The 17706-nt window shown below is 43.1% G+C and overlaps 1 long non-coding RNA gene across 1 annotated transcript; it reads left to right on the forward strand.

Annotated features, from left to right (window-relative positions):
- The first annotated feature begins 4143 nt into the window (after positions 1 to 4143).
- Positions 4144 to 6656, forward strand: LOC143185122 (uncharacterized). Its single transcript, XR_013002870.1, has 3 exons — positions 4144 to 4288; positions 4867 to 5018; positions 6493 to 6656. It is a non-coding gene; the product is annotated as an uncharacterized LOC143185122 (long non-coding RNA).
- Positions 6657 to 17706: the final 11050 nt, after the last annotated feature.

Below are 17706 nucleotides of genomic sequence, written 5' to 3' on the forward strand. Positions count from 1 at the left end.
AATCAACGTCAACGAGCACGAAGGATAACATTTCGACGTCATGCAACAATGCCATTCCTTGCCCTCGCAATCTGCATTCAATCGCCCTAATCAGAGGTAGAGAACTCGATATGGGACAGAATTAAAACACGACGAGCACGAAAACGAGGACCCTCGCTGTTGGGCGTAAAATCGAAGCGTCGATTCGAAGCATATCGAAGCAACCACGTGGATAATCAGTTTCTATCGACTGGAAAAAATCATGAAATCTTATCAATCTCAGATATCTAGTACAATATTAACGTGAGCTTACGTCACTAGGTACGATAAAGATTTGAAAGATTGCATTCGATTGAAATTCTTACAGGGACTTTGAAAAAGAATTGTCGTCGCAGAACAAGTTTCATTCCGGAAGCATTAAGTCCCAAGTGTTGCCAAGCGAGCCTCGCACGCAATTAGGTAAGGATCTCGGATTAATATCGATCGACGCGCATTTGCATATTTATGAAACTGTGCATACTTTGTCGCCAGACGTTTTTAATTAGTCCCCGAAGCTCGTGATTTTATCGCGCTCTTCAGGCATCAGAGTAGAGAAGTCCCTTCCGCCTCAGCCCTTCTTTCGTCTTCATATTTTTCTATTAACGAACACAATAGACACTATTGACGAGTATTGCTGCTTCTCAGAATGATCTGTGCGAGACAACGGCTCGTTGTCTCTAAATGCATCGATGCAGCGAGTACGATGTCGACAATGAACTTTCTAAAACCGCTTTGGCCTTCGGCCAGAGTGTTTTGACTTCGTGGACTAAGGTACAAGGGAGCGCAGAGCATCATAGCACAAGAATTTTTGTGAATTAAAACAAACTCGGCAAGAAAAGGAATTTGATGAAATTGATCTAAAATAAATATGAACATGGAACAAAGTTTTTGAAGATTATAGGACGAGATAAGAGAGACGAATTCTTCGTGAAAATCTGAACCGAAAAGTCCTTTACAGGTTTTCGACCCAATGCTCCGTTCTCGAGATACACGCGATCAAATTTTGGTTGCGCCGAGCCTCAGAGCGCATGCGTCGTTGCTAGTTGCGCAATGAAACTTCGATCGCTCGTATCTCCGGAACGAAGCTACGGATTGAAAAACGATAAAGGACTTTTCGACTTGATTTTTTATGAGGAGTTCGCACGCCTCGTCTCAACTTGTAATACCTTCATGTATAATGTCATTCATTATGTATCAGCCTGACGAACAATAGATATTCTCTCAATGAATCGTATAAATGAATAAAAAAAAGAGGCTCACGCGACGGTTCACGATTATGGCAGGCTCTTCGCGCACGCGTATTGCAACAGCTACTTAAGATGCGCATTCGTTGCGCGATTATTTCAATTACTTATGCTTTTCTTGTGCCTTGACTCGCTCGGCAAGGACAGGCTCCTTTTTTATCGTCGGCTCTATGTAAAACGCACGCAGTTTGCCAGTCATGCGCTATTACGATCCCGTTCGGCCATCGAGAACCGGATTTCTTGCTTTTCGCGCGAAATAACCCGCACGCCAGCCAAGGGAATAATGAATATCGACTTGAAATCGAACGACGGGTATAAAGTCCAGCTCTCGACCGTCTTCCAATCGCTGGCATTTCGGCATTAGCGCGGCAAATGCACACAGGCAATACGCTCGATCGTATTTTGCTAATTGCCACTTTGGTCGAACTGCAGACGATTACTTCGAAAAATGGTTCACATAAAATGAAACTCGAAGCCGATTTTCGACCTGAAGGGAATGACACGGTGATTCCTCGACAAATTTACAAGTCACTGCAAAGTGATTACTGACATTTACATAAACTCTTGCGCAGTGACAAAGCTTGATGTGCTGGGTGCATTCGATTAGTAATTTAAATAGTTTCCTTAGCCAGTTGCCAGGGCTGGCTTAAGAGGGAGGCTAGGACTGTCGAAGCCTCTCCTCGGAAGCGTGACGCCTCGTGGCTCGATAGATCAGAAGGTGGTAAAATGAGCGTTTCGAGACGAATTTATTTCCTCCATAGTCTCAACCCCTCGCGGCCGTGCTGGTCCACGAAAAGACCCACGCGATGCTTTACGATCGCAGCACCGTTTTCGAGGCATTACATTCCTGACACGCCTACACACTCTCTCGCTCCGGGGCACCGTGGCCACGACTTTTAGAAGCATCATTTTCTACCTCCTACCGACGCAATGCCACGCAACGATTCCTCTCGTTCTTTCGCCGCACACGCGTTGGTCCGAATCCGATGCCCACACGCACGCGCACACACGCGCCCATGCTTTACATCACGTGTACACGTGCACTCGATTTATGCATGTACCGCACGCACCGCATAATTTCACCAATGGAAAATTATTAACCCCCCCGGTTCGCCTCACGTGACTCCTAGCCGATATTTTTACAGACCGCGCGGCGAGTCGGTTATTTTTCGATGGAGAAGCAGCACGCAGCGTGTGCGCTGCTCCATCTGGGGGAAAACGAAGGGAAGGATCTAGGGGAATGACATGTAGAGGGCGCTTCTTGGAAGAATGGAATGAGAGATTCTAGGGGAAGATAATTGAAGGACGATTATTTGAGAAAATGAGGCGAGAGGTCAAAGGGAGAAACTATGGACTGTGATGCTCTGGGGGAAAATTGTGGAGCATGTGATTCTAGGGGAAAACTATGTGGAGAGTTTCTGGGAGAAAATGAGGGCGTGAGATTCTAGGGAAAAATTATGGATATGATTCTAGCAGAATACAGAAATGAATTTTTTACGAATTTTAAAGAAGCTTCTTAAGAGAATTATTTTTTTCATGGATGGAATTGTGAGAGTCAAAATTCTACATTTCAGAACGCAGATACGTGTCCTTTATCGCGGTTTTCGCTTGACTCGCTTCGAAGTTGACACCCTCCCACTCTCTCGCGAATCACGCGAGCCACGAAAATACACGTCGACTGTCTGGGCTGTCGGAATTCCAGCAACGAAAACATGCTGAGTGGCACACTCAAAGATTCGAAATATAGAATTTCTCATCCAAATCTGTTTGAACCTTCATCAGGTAATAACAAAATTTTCGACACCTGTGCAATAATTACTGAATTACATTGCAGTTACATAATTCGATGTGTAGTTACTAATTTCTTTAGCGACCATTTTAAGGTGTTACAATAAATATGGCGATTGACTTTGGCAGAGTCACTGTACCGAACCACGCTCGTAAAAAATTATGTATTATATGCTAATCCACCCCATACCGACTCTGTAATTCACACTGTCATATTCTAAGAAACTGAGAAGAATTCAAATTTGAGACAGAGAATTTTCAGAGATCTGATTTTCAATCAGAAAGTCTAGTACAAATTTGAACCCTTCTGTTTCATAATCACGCTCACATACAGTGCTCCTCGCTATAAGCTCGCGACTCGCCCACACATTCCTCAGGACAACTTTTGTACCAGTAATCTAGACTCTAGGTTCTAGAGTGTCTTAATACGAATATGGTAATGTCTAACAAGCAGAACTTTAAGATACACTGACTATTATAGTAACGAACACATAAGGGACTACTGTACAAATAATATTGGACAAAATCATCTTTTTTACAATCACCTTCCTTTCAAAAAAAGGACATTTTTAGTGACATCGAACCACACTCTCGGTTCGTATTTCCGGCCACTGAGGATTGCGAGCAATTTTCCCAGGCCAGGTAAAATCGTTGATTTCGGAATCCTGACGACATCTTTACCTGACAGTATTAGAAGGTTCAACTTCAATCTAATGCTGCCCGGTAAGATGTGAACAGATACTCCGTCCGATGCGTCTCATAGTTTTAATCCACAGCCTCGTTCGTCCCTTGCCCTTTATCCTTATCTCTCGGTTGTCCACTCGTTTCGGCCTCAGCTCGTGGCTCGTTCTCTTTTTAACGTTTCACTCTCGTTCACACTCTCTCACTCTCTCTCTCTCTCTCCTCCTATCTTTGAACAAGCTCTTTCTCGTTCTCGGAAACGACTATGAACCAGCAATTCCGTTTCCCGTTACAGAGCATGCTCCACTCTTTCGAAGCCAATCGCTTTTGTCCAGACGATAAAAGAAGCGATCTTTGCCAGGCAGGGGCTCTCAGGCCAGTGCTGATTTTACAGGGTTCGAAAGAATAGAGGATGTCGAGGTCGGGAAGAGGAGAAACAGAGGTCGTAAAAATTTGCTCGTCGTCGACGTGGAGGCGATTAGGCAGACGGAATGAGATTGTTAGCGGGAGAGTGATTATTTCGAGTGCGGGTGGACAAGGGACAACGGAAGTCGAGGGTGAGTTTGAGCAAGTTACTCTGGCGAGGAGTGATCTCCAAATGTGACACGATTTTGACGATTCACTTTTTGGTGAGTCGTTGCCAGATTGAGGAACTTGGCCACTTTGGAGTGTAAGGTAATAGTGTTTAAAGTATGAACAGTTCAAGTTGCTTTTGTTGATCTGATCTTAGAGGGTTTGAAGATTCCTTGAAAAAGTGAATATTTCAATGTTGGAATACTTGAAGCTTTGAATATTCAATTATTTGACAATATTCGCATCCTGACGTATCCAAAAATTCAAATATTCAAAAATTCAATTTTTGAATATTTGAAATGAAAAAGACAACTGATTTAAATATTCAAAAATTTGAAAATTTGAATATTGAGATACTGGAATATTTAAAATTTTGAATATTCAAAACCTAGAAAATTTGAAATTTTATACATTTCAAAATTTAGTGATTCGAATATTTAAAAATCTCAAAATCCTTTAAGACCACATACAGCAACTCTAATTACCTACTACTCCTCGTGAGTAACTTACTGTCTTTCTAACTCAAAGCAGACGTGGACCACAGGAACACTGTTCTTCCCAGGTTCCCTAGGATCGGCATTGGATCGGAGGACGAGCTGCGTTTAACGCAAGGAGGATCAAACGCGCTGAGGAAGGTCAAGGAAACAATGTTGGTAGCCAGGAAGGCGGGCAAAGAAAATCGAGAGAAGCAACGCAAGCTGCCAACGTGCAAACGTACCTGTGCTCAATTAACTCATAATCACCCAATTGCGTTTCGCGTCGGGTCAAGACCAGCCTCGCGGATCGTGGAAAAAAAAATCGTCAGCTATGCGATCATGGTCGCGCCTTTTTCTCTATCCTCGTGGAGAGACGGTCGAAGGTGGAACGTCGGGGAAACGAGTTCCTGCTTCGTTCCTTTTTTTTCTTTTTCTTCGAATAGATTCGTTCGCCAGGCTCCATTACCACGGGAGATAGCATCGTCCGTATAGAAGGCGAGCAGGGTGGAGACGAGGGGGTTGCCCCCGATAGTGGGAGGGGCAAAGCAAGTTTTATGTAATCACCAACCGACTCTGCGGGGCTCGGTATTAATACTGGCAATAAATAAACGCCGTCAGGGAGAGACTCGATCCTGAGGCATCTCGCTGTGTGCCTTCGTCTGCCTCTCACCCCTCTCTCTCTACCCTCTTGCCGTACGCAATGGCGTCGCACGTGATCTTGGCCATCGAATTGCGGGGAATTCGAAAACCAACATTCAAACCTTGATTTTAAATTTCAAAATCTCAGATTTTCAATTTCGAATTTCAGTCTCAAGCTACATTTTAGAGTATCTACTCCAGGCGAGTTGAATCTTCATTTTTTATTGAACTTTAAATTACTAAGATTTGTGCCTTGAGATTAAGTTAAATGGGGTAAAACGAGTTTAGATAGTGACATCTACGCAGAAGGCTTCATTTTCCTTCGATTCGCCTTCTTCCTCATGGATGCTTCTAAATATGCAAATATCTGTGGTTGTAAAGCAAGATGATACAAGTCACGTGGTTTCGTCTTCGAGACATTGACGTTTCAAGTTTTCTTATAGAACTGTTTTCTTGAATCTTTATTTTGAAATAAAAAAATTCTTTCAATATCCTGTTTTCTATCTAAAAATATAAATTGTGTATTCTAGATTTCGAATTTAGAACTAAGACCCTAATTTTTTGATAATCTGACACAGGTCGTTTTGCATTACAGCCACAAGTATCCACACATCCTTACACGCAGACGTCACCAAAATCGCAGAGTCGAGGTCATAGGCGTCTGTACACCCAATGTCACTGATTTCCTACCATTCTCTAATACACTCATCAGTAAAATCTAATTTCGCCACGTTAACGCACGATTTTACGACGCCACTTTCTGTACCATTAATTCCACTTTGTGTGCCACGCTTGCCACCAATAAAGTGTTAACGACACTTTTCCGCGCAAATGAAATGGTCAATTTCCGTTGCCTAGCAAATAATTCCAAGCAATTAATTATCCTTCGAATTTTATTCCACAAAATCCTCGAGCGTTATTTTCTCGTGCAGAGGCTGCAGCGTTCGGATGAGAGTTTCTTTTTTCGTAGTATCCAGAGCCTCTCTGGTGAATTTACATTTCCGTGTATCCGGCAACCGGTTTTATGAAGCAGCTCACGACTTGCAACTTAAGTAGAAACTTTTTTCCACCAGATATCGCCCCCCCACCAGACAGGCGGGTCCGAAGTAACCGGACGACAATTTCGAAGTACGACTAACGGTGTTAGAACCGTAAATAAAACCGGGAACGTTCCAATAAAAAAGAACGTGCGTCGAATCCCGAGTCAGTGAAGGATCGAAAATCCGAAAAAAAAGGAAAGCTCGAGGCCGAGAATGGCAGCTCCATTAAATAGAAGAGGAGAGGAGCGAATTCCTCGGCAACAGTGTCCAACGGGGAAGAAATCGTGACGATCCAACGACTCCCCTCTTCGTCGGGTGCGCGCGCGTGGAAGAACGGGAGAAAAAGAGCAAGAACGAAAGAAAGGTCCTCGCGACCAGCCATGCCATCCGTCGCTCGTTATCGCACCGACCAGTTGTATCAGCGTCTCCGCCTTTATGCAAATGGCCGAAGGCTAATATCCATAATGAGCATTAATCTGCTTCTTTTTTGCCTAAAGATGGCCGACATCTCCTGTCCGACTATCCACAACAAGCGCGCGATAGGAAAGGCGAGAAATACTGAACAATTTTTAACGAATAAAAATTCAATTCAAATTTCAACGAACTGTACTTTGATGTAACACTATCGCAAATTTGAAATTTACAAATTTGAATTTGAAATTTTAAATTTAATTTTTGAATTTTAAATAGGATTTGAAGAAACTAGGGATCGTTATATCTTTTTGAGAACGCTTTCTTTTCTTTTTCCTTGCTACAAGTTTCAGTACAGATAACTAATACCTCTGAAATTACTGACGCTAACACATGCGCGCGCGGTTGCGCAGAAACAGAGAAGAATTCAAAAAATTCACGAATAGAATCGTAACAGAATTCCAGCAAATTAGGCCACATAGTTTCCACGACTCGTACAGCGTAAAATTTTTACTAGTTACTCCATCTGCGTAAACTCTCCCTGGTTAATTGCGCGCCTACTCGGAGAACCGCGCCGTTCGCCATGATGCCTCGACACTGGTTTCTGCGCATGAATCAATTCCACGTTGCCAGAGATTAAGATGCTCCTCAATTATCGATAATTAACCCTTTGAGCAGGTACGGCTATATAAATTACTGCAATAATGAAGTAACACCAAATTTTGCTGCTCTTAAAGTAAGCATAACATTAATGACAAAATTGATTCTCCTTACAAGAGTATAGTATTGGAATATATTACGGGTCATCCCCATAAATAATGTGAGTAAAAAATTTCGGAGTCCCGCTTCAGTAAAAATACACAATTAGTGACAATTTTTAGTACCATATACATTATTTATAACAATTACAAATTGTAAGTAATAAAACAGTCTAATACATCATTTTCCTATTTTCTTCTAATCCAAAAATTCACAATTTTGAAGTACATTAATTAAAAAGAAAAATATATATACATTCAAGGTGTAAATTTTGCAATATAGATTAGTCTTCAAAAAATGTTCTTTCTCACATGGTTCCCATTAAGAAAGCCTTACTCAAAGGGTTAAACTCAAGACCCAAACACCGACACAAAAGGTAACTAAAACGACACGTTTGTGTTGCACACTGTTCCACCAAGGCACTCAGAGCATCTCGCCCATTCGAAGTCCAGTTCGGTGTCCCAAAAGGCGCGCAATTCGAAGCTTCGAAAAACATGCGCCACCGCTCAAGAACCGCGCGCGCGCACGAACGTCGGATTCTCGTGTTTCTCTCGAGAACCTTCGATTCCGCGGTCCGTTTCCCTCCCTCTCGACCCCTCTTATTGCGGAAAACAAGGTGGTGTGGCGACTTATTATGAAACAACGCGAGACGCGGTATCTCTTCTCGCGGCGGATGGGTGTAAACAAGACACGGTCGCATTAATTTGCTGCGCCACGCGGGTGACAAATAGTCTAGAAACGTCGTCAGATTCCGTCGCGGGCAAAAATATATATTTCTTTTTCCCTCCCCCCTCCCGTCTCGTTTGTTTACGCGCCATTTTTCCCGACACGGGTGGGGGGACGAGAGAGAAAGGAGGGGGATAGGAGAGCGAGAGACAGAGAAAGGAGGATATGCCCGTTGCATAAGCTATATTTAACTGCACCTGCTGGCGCCAGACTATTTCGCACACGCGTTCGCGTGCACCGTTGCATATTACACTCGTTGCTATACAAGACGCAACGCGCTCTGGCGTCGAACCTCCGCTTCAGTCGACGAGCGCGCGCAACCGACAACGAGCACGCTCTCTCTCGCACTCGGGGCCTTCGAATGTACTAAATTCTGTACAGGGTGTATCAGAGCTGGTGGTACGAGCAGAAAAAGAGTATACAAGAAGTAATTCTATAGGAGAAAATTAGTCGAAAATGAAGAATACAATTTTTTGATATTCTGCTTCGTTTTCGAGAAAATTGACTTTGAATTTTAACACGCTCATTGCCTACTGGAAATGACGCAAGTGCTCGAAACTGCCAGCCATGCGGCTCGCCAGTAAGTGAACACAGGTGCCTCACGCGATAGCGCGTGGTCGGCGATTTACAGAGGTTTGGAGTGGATCGAAAATTGTACACGTGGCGTGAACGTGTTAAACCAGTAGTAGTGTATCGAAGTACAATTTTTGATATTTGAGTGTTACCCTCATATTTTGACTATTTCTATGATAATCTAGAAGCACTTCACTTACTCCGTTTACTCCTCAGGTGCCTAACCTAAAAATGCACTTCGAGACACTTGTCTTCGGTTAAACTCAATTGTCTTGAAAACGAAGTATCGAAAAATTTAGTTTTTGAACACCCTATATAACATACTACTCTTGTCTGTAAGGAATCCCAACTTTTACGTACTATGAATTTTGTAAGTAGCTTAAAGCGCAAGCGTCGCCAAAGGTGCCAACAGAAGCAACATCGTTTCGACGTTTATTCATATAATTTTGATAAATATTTTTTTACTCAATATTTTCCTAGACCACTGAAAAGTGGCCAGTATAAATACATAATTTGAATGGATGTTGAAACTATGTTACTTCCTGTGGCATCTGTGGTGGCGCATGCGCTGTAGTCTATATACCAAAATCTTAATACATACATAAAAAAGTTGGTACACCTTACACACACGAGTTATCAATCTAGAAGCGTATTTAACTGGCTCGCTAATTTTGGAGCACTTTGGTCTCAGAGCGAAAATAGTTTATAAAAAAAAATTAAAGAACGTGAAGGTTTTAGAGTCTCGACGTTTCTCAAACGCATGCTAAGGTTAATTGCGTCGTAAAAATTCACTCTATGTCGAAACATCATGGTGAACGAAACCCTGAACCACAGTAATATATACCATAACTATTGTTCAAATAATAATTCCGCAATCTTTGTTACAAGTCGCCTCGTTTGGCGCGAATTTCAAATACTCGAAAATTCGTAACGGTTCTCTCGCGTGGAGATCATGCCACGATTAATTTCGACTCGTCCTCCCTCCTCCCCGGAAGTGAAACTAATAATAGCCCGACCAGATCGTCGAATAATTGAGAAAGAAAGAGGGAATCGGAAAAAATGTCGGAGGGGGATCGAGACTACGCTGGAAAGCGAAACGTGCTCCACGGACGGCCAAATATGGCGTGGCACCGAATACGACCTTAGAAAACCACTACACAAAGCGTTTAATTTAATTAGCCTTCGCGAAACGCACCGTCGACGATGAGCCGACCAATGGGCGTGTCCAACGACACCCGCCTACCCGGTTCCAGCGTTCCTCGTGGCTAAGGTTAAACGCGACGGCTCAACCGGTCTGGGGTGAACCAAGTATCTACACCAAACTATACAAAAAACAGCGATATCGATAGAAAAATCCAGGTCTCCTCAATACTCCCAACTCTAATTAACCTAACAGACTCATTTCCTTGGTTATTACACCGAAAAATCAAATACTATCCCCATATTTGAGGAACAGACTAGAACACGTGGCATCCATGTTCAAATTACGCGGGGTTACATAACCAAGACGATCGCGCGATAAATTGAGAACCCTCGGCGCGACCGTTAACCGCTCCCCGCTTTCGAATCCCCCGAAACAATCAAACCCGAAACCCAGAATCTATTTGAAACCTCAGAACCTCGGTTTTTCAATACCCAGAAAATCGTAAAAGAACAAGAAGCAAAGAAAGGTTATAAATTCTCACTCACCGAGCAGATGACCAAAGGATCTCCAAAGCAGCGTTCAACGTGGCTCCTCCTGCAGGTCCTGCGAAGGCCCCCGATCGATTCCTCGGCAACCAAGAGGGCGTCGAAGAACCGGTGCACCACTCCAGATACGAGACGTGACGCACACTCTCGAGCAAAGTGCAGGATGACTGGGCGCCGCCTTCTACCCGGCGTGGCTCGAAGTCAGGGAGAGCCAAGGGCTCCGCGGATCACTCTCGAGTCGCACAGGGAGAGAAGGAAGGATGTGCCCCCCCGAAGAGTCGCGCAGGCCCGAGAACCGCACTGTCAGCCGGAAGCGTGGCACACGATCCAGACGGAGTCGCGAAAGGGAGTAGGAGGAGGGTGGAGGGACGAGTCAGCGAGCGAGAAAAAAAAAGCAGAGGAAAAGCGAGGAGAGTGGGGACACGATGGGAGACTTCCTTCCTCTTTCGCCGGCGCGTACGCGGTGCCGGCGATTTCGCGCGAAGCATCGATCGACCTTGCTACTTAACTTTTCCTCCTCGCGGGCTCGGGAACGTCGACGCGACCCCGACGAGCGGCTGGAGCGGAATGATCGTCGGGCGACGTGGATGGAGGACGACTCGGGACCACCTTCCGCGAGAGCGAACTACTCCGAACCGGACGAGCGAGCGACGCGAACTGAGCTGCGCGGAGGCTGCCGAGTAGAACCTCCGCCAGGCTCGAGTGCGCGCTGTGCGCGTTTCCATCGCGCCGATCGCTGGTGGGGGGAGCGAGGCGACGCGCGTGAGAGTGCGTTCGTTCCACCAGGCGACGGAAACGCGGTGGGGTTAGGGTTCGCGCGATACCAGGAGCGGGGATGCGGCTGAACGCACCCCGTGAATGACGCAGGTGGCGCGGACGATGACTGCAACGAGCACTGCTGCTGGGTACTGTTAACCCTTGGGAGTTCTGAATATTAATCATTTCAGGTACTTACGACGTTTTTTGTAATAGTTTTACCTTTATTGCCGATGCGAGGTGATGGAGGATCCAGAACTGCCAGCCACGCGCTCGGGTTAACTCGACGTTGGTTCATCACGCGATGGCGCGTGAGCGGATACTTGGGGAGAATCCTCAGCACGCGCTGGCGCGTGATCGGCAGCGTAAGGGTTTGTAGAAAGGGATTAATTGAAATATATAGAGGTTAAGGAATATTGCTTAACCTTTTTAGTAACTTATGAGTTCTTTGGATTCTGCTCAGATATACCTTGAAAAATATGCGATTTTTGAGATGTTTAGTAAAACTAACATATTTTTCTTACGAATTAAGGTATCTTTATTATATTTATAAACTCTGAACGAAGTAAGTTTTTGGTCAATTTTGGGATTCTTTTAATGAGAGCTATACCTACTGCGATTTTTAGTTTAAGTATGTAATCAAGTTAGAGGCTTGAAAATGTTAAATATTCTTCGTACTGTATAATCAGTGATGAATAGGCTGAATAGAGTAGACCTCATTTATTTGAATAATAGGGGTCATGAGTTGCGAATAAGCAATCTTTTGGATAATAAAAAAATGAGACTTTAGAGCTAGAAGACTATCAAATTTTGGTACTCTTAAGTAATCAAATTTATGATACATCAAATATTTAAATATTTATACATTGAGATTTTCAAGAATTCAAAGATGCCAATATTGAACTATTCAAATGTTTTTATATTTGAAAACGTTCAGAATTTGTTTATTTGCTTCAATCTCAGAATTTCAAATAGTACCACCTACATATCTCAACACAAACAACTTCGAATACATTCAAAGCTGAAAAACATGATTCTGTATCAATATCTGTCTTCCATAAATTATAAAAATACTCCAAAATAAATGAGCGATAAAAGTAAGTATACTACGCAACTTAAAAATAGCAACTTTAACATTCCTTTGACCAACATTATATATTAAACAAGAAATGAACATTTCCAATAATTTTAGCAACGAAACGTAATGGGACTTTAAGACAGTAGTGGAGAATTGCCTGAGACTCGATGTCAGTATCTTTCTGCCTTCACCGCGGCTTTAGACGTCTTTCAAAAAATACGAGTGCTACTTCAGCAACACATAAATCTCTAACGAATTCGCAGGCGACGTAAGAGTTACAAATATGCACATATCACCGGTGCAACAGAACGCTTCGTCACGGAGTTCAAGGCGCATACGTTGATAACGCTTCGTTACACAGCTTGATTGTAGTATTTATCTATATACATTACTGTACACAAGTATTTAGACACTTTTATATTATTGTAGACGCATAAAATACACTTCAAATCAAATTCTGTAATATAGTTTTGACTACAGTCCTCATCTCAAACAACTATATAAGGTATACATAATAAAGTGTATTTCATGCATTTATAATAGTCTCAAAGAATCCAAATACTTATGCACAGTAGCGTATCTCGAGTTTTCCTCTTAATTTTAGAATATTCAGAAAGCAAATGAGCAGCAATCACGGGTAGAAGAAAAGATTGTCGCTTAATCATCGGCCGTATCGCAAGAATTACGACACTAGGACGTTTATCAGTCCCGATTACCCATTCGATACGGGTCTCGAAGCGAAAATGTTCGAGACACGCTGGAAGATGATTTACGATCGTCTCTAACGTTCGCGTCCTTTGGATGAAATCTTACCCCGTTCACCATTTACGTAACCAGTGCACTGGTGAAGCCACGTCGGTAATATCTTATCGCCACGGGACGAGCGACCCAACGACCCCGTGTTTTCTCGTGTCCTAAATTCAAAACATTTTATCGCGCTGAAAAGCAGCGCTCCCGATCCCAGCTTACGAAATAGGCCGACCAGCGCTCTATCGATAAATAAAGTCGACCAGATAATTCCACGATGCGTGGTGGAAACTGGACGAATACGTTGGACATTGCATCATCGTCTCGTTTCGTCTTCAGATCCGTAAGCGTGTCGACGAGATGCGTCTCGCGTGGAGGAAAAATATGCTTCAGCTACGAGATGGGAAATCGTGGCTCGGACCCTTTATCTGGCTTATCGAGACCAGATAAATCTGCCCAGTAAAAAGTATGATTAATTACCCTATATGTACTTTTTTAGAAATCTGACCCTTGAACTCTAGTCGAGGACTCTTAAAATACCCTATCTAAATAGCTAATCGCGTTACTTAAGGGTGTACATTAATCTTTAATCTTCATTAGTGTATACTTAGATTGGTTAAAAATAGGAGAAATTTGGTCGAAGTTTATCGCTTCTGTATTTAGTCTGTAATTATTACTAATATCATAAATAATACATACTATTCACATAAATAGTATTATGTAACTGTGTAAACACCCCACTGTTTCTAGTTTTTATTCACCCCATTTTACGATACATATTTTTCTCGTAAACTCCATTATAAAGGAACAGAAAAGAAGCTAAGAAACAAGGGCCATCAAGAGCCGATTTCCCAAACAAAGATAAACACTGACCACACCTCTGCCTCAAGAAACCCATTGACCCTCTCCTGAAGAAGGTTCAAACAAGCATTACACACCCGATGGAACCAGAATATTGAAAATTTCCTGACCCACAAATCGCCCCGCGCTTCAAATGCAAATATCATTTTCCTTTTTTTCCCTAAACACGTTGTTCATGAATATATGGAAGCCTGAGCTCCTTGAATATATTTACTCGCATCCATTGTCCATCTTCCTTCCCGAGCGTACTCTAAACACGCATTAGTATTCCGGTTTCCTCGTTACGCGTCGTCGTAGAAAATTCGAAGTCCTTCGAAGGAAGAACAAATAAAGGACACTTTCACGTTTGCCTAGCCCAAACCCACGAGCCTGCGCGTCTCCAGGCATTTATTCCACACGGTTTCACTTCTGAATTTCTAATACCTGTGACTACGAAAAAGAAAAAGGATGAGAAAGAAGTAAAAGAACAGAAACAAAGAATCCTAAATGGGCAACCTAAATCGACTAGAAACTCCGTGGATTCCTGTCTCCCTCTTTCGACGATTGGCCATTTCGAATCGCGACGATGCAACGACTTCGGTTGGCTCGTTTTCAACGAAAAGAAAAAGGAGGCAGAAAAAAAGAGGAACGAAGAAATTGGCCATCACGGCCAGTGACACGGGCCCCGCGATCGGCATATTTCCTCAGCCACGTCATCGTTGAACGGTGTCCCGTGGTAGGGCGAGAATTTGCGGAGTGTATTAGTAGGCCATGAGGAAAATACCAGGCAGTCCGGATAGTAATAGCGAGCATCTAGACGGCATTGACCGCGCCCGAATCCGCGCGGGTCGTTCCCCGATCCACCCCGTTCATCCTGCTGCTCGTTAAAGTCGCATTTAGAAAGATGGACTTAGCCGGGACGCATTTCAGAGACGCATTTAGGAGGGCGTTGCAGCCGGTCGCATTCTTTTCGCCATCGGCCCACGAAACTGGTGGCGATCCTACGAAAATCACGTCCCGAAAGGTTTCGGGGACTAAAAATAGTCGATTACAATTACGCGGACAGACACGTAATTCCAGCACGGTTGAACGACTCGACGATCAAAAGAGGCATGGGTTAGGACCCCCCGGATCGCTGATCGTTTCTACTTTATCTCTGTTATACAAACAAAGTCACGCCTCTGGGCAGATAATAGAGGCTCTTCCGTGTCGTATGTTATAAGCCGATTGTTTAGGGAAGCCACGATCGAGGCCTGGACATGTGGGAAATTGCTGAACCTCGTGACCCATTTTCTATAAGTTCTGGAATTAAGGCAGAGGGGAGTTTCTTGCAAGCGTTTCGGAGAATGTTATTACTTATGGTGTAATTTGGGAATTCGTTAATGGCTTATTTTGGTGAGTAGACACATCTTGAGTGGGTACACTTAGAGTAGAAAAGGTCAAGGTAGAAAAAGCTCAGGATACAGAAAAACTCTAAATGAAAAAAAGCTCTAAGAAACTCAGAATACCAAAAAGCTCCGCGTTGAAAAAAGCTCAGGGTTCCAAAAAGCTCTGAATGCACAAAGGCTCCGTATTGAAGAAAGCTCAGGGTATCAAAAAGTTTCGAATGGGAGAAAAGCTCGGCCTTGAAGGAAGCTCAGGGTACCAAAAAGCTCTGAATAGAAAGAAGCTCTCTCTTGAAAAAAGCTCAGGGTACTAAAAAGCTCTAAATTGAGAAAAAGCTCCGCCTTACGAAAGCTCAACTCCTAGTCGAAAAGAATCTCCGAGTAGAAAAAAGCTTCCAGCGAAAAACTCACAATTAAAGTAAAAAAGACCTCCATGCAAAGCACCTCAAAATACAAAAATTCAAAGAGCAAACATTCTTAAGTAGACCTCCAAACCAAAAACCTTTAAATAAAAAATCTCTACCTACAGAAATTGACGAATACGAGAACCTACAAATTAGAAAAACTGAATCCATTTTAAAAATCTTCCTCCACTTTATGCTGAAATTGTAGGTTCCCTTAATTCATCTACCACAGTTTCCCGGTCAGATTATGCCGGAAGCGTGATATAGTTCGAAGGTGAAAGAACACATAAGGCCACGCCTAGGTACAAACGCGGAGCGAAGTACATACATGCAATCGACTACCATAGGAAAGGTCGACTCGAGGTGTATTTTCTCCTATCAGTCCACGTCCTTTCGCTTTTTTTTTTTTACCATCGACCCGATGTACGCCGCTCCCATGTTTGTCAGCAACATACGCCCCCATTGTTACTCGGTTCCTCTAACCGTGCTGGCACGAAAACGATCAAACCGTTCGGACCACCGAAAATACGGCCAGCATGCCTTTACGAGCAATAAATGTCTTTTTTACGAGCATCGCCGTCGAGACGCGTTTCCGCAGCGATCGATGGAGCGCACCTTGATAACACGGAACTCTCATTAACGGTAATCAAAATGAACATCCGTCGTGCTACCGTTTTTCGATCACGTTGGCCTGGGATTGACTTCAAAATTTAAACACTATCGTAACGAGCTTCTTGTGATTAACGAATTACTCTCATTAGCGAGCAGAAAAAAGATGCTTTTTAATAATCCTTCGGCAGAGAAAAGAGTAAATCTGAGCATTTTTCGGGGAACATATAGACAATTTCTGTTAATTAAGGAATGTTTTTTAAATTGAATTCGTCTGTTGCGAGAATCTGTTTCCTCCGCTAAATTTTTTGAAAATTCATTTCGATTTCACTTAGGTGGAATTTTGAGTAATAGCTCGAATTGATCTCTTTTGTTTTTAGATCACCCTGTATGTCGTTCTTTGTGTAAAATTGTATCGTAAAAATGTCATGTAATGATAGGTCAGCGATATGCTTCGGTATTTTACATTATTATCGAACCGAATAGTTATTACCAGAGGATTTTTGCAAGCAGACGAAGGGAAGCTCGTGGTCGCAATTAAGCCTCGAAGAAAATAAAATTTCCACGTGGAGGGTTCAACGTTTTCCCAGTTATTTCTCGTTGGCAGTGGCGCAAACGTAGGGCGCATTAAAAATATATACCAAGCTCCGTTTCGACAGATACACACAGCGCAAGATTACTGAAATAGTCTCGTAGACTCACTTCAAACACCTAATTAATACAGTCTCTTTTTTGTGTTTTAAGTCACATCAACTTGGTCATTAGGGACAAAACTATTTTAGACTATTTTGGATATTAATTTCTCCTGTTTTAAAATCTTACAATTTTCTATGTCCTCCTTTTCCTGCATTGTCATTCAGTAATAGTTTCATTTTGAAAGATTTTCGTTTCCCCTCAGGGGCTTTCCACCCATAAAATTTCTCATAAAACAGTTTGATTTCGAGTCTACGATATTCTAAGAATATTTCAGACCTGCCACGATGGCATTAATATTACGATTTAACTTCATCAGGGAGAAGAAACGGAAAGCTATTAATCAGGAACCGTGGTCGATCGCAGTCGATGGAAGAAACGATTGATCCCAGCGTCAAGGAAACCGAACACGAAGTACGAAGAAACGTTACAAAATTGTACGAAGGACAAACAGGCCCGATAACCCGAGTACTCGGTTAGCAACACGATCGTCCGACTATTAGGAGAACGATAACGAGCACGTATGTATGTGCTCGCCACGGTATCTGGGGTTATCGTTTTTTCTTTCTTTCTGGAG

Source organism: Calliopsis andreniformis, chromosome 10 (genome assembly GCF_051401765.1).
Source record: "Calliopsis andreniformis isolate RMS-2024a chromosome 10, iyCalAndr_principal, whole genome shotgun sequence".
Classification (NCBI taxonomy): Eukaryota; Metazoa; Arthropoda; class Insecta; order Hymenoptera; family Andrenidae; genus Calliopsis; species Calliopsis andreniformis.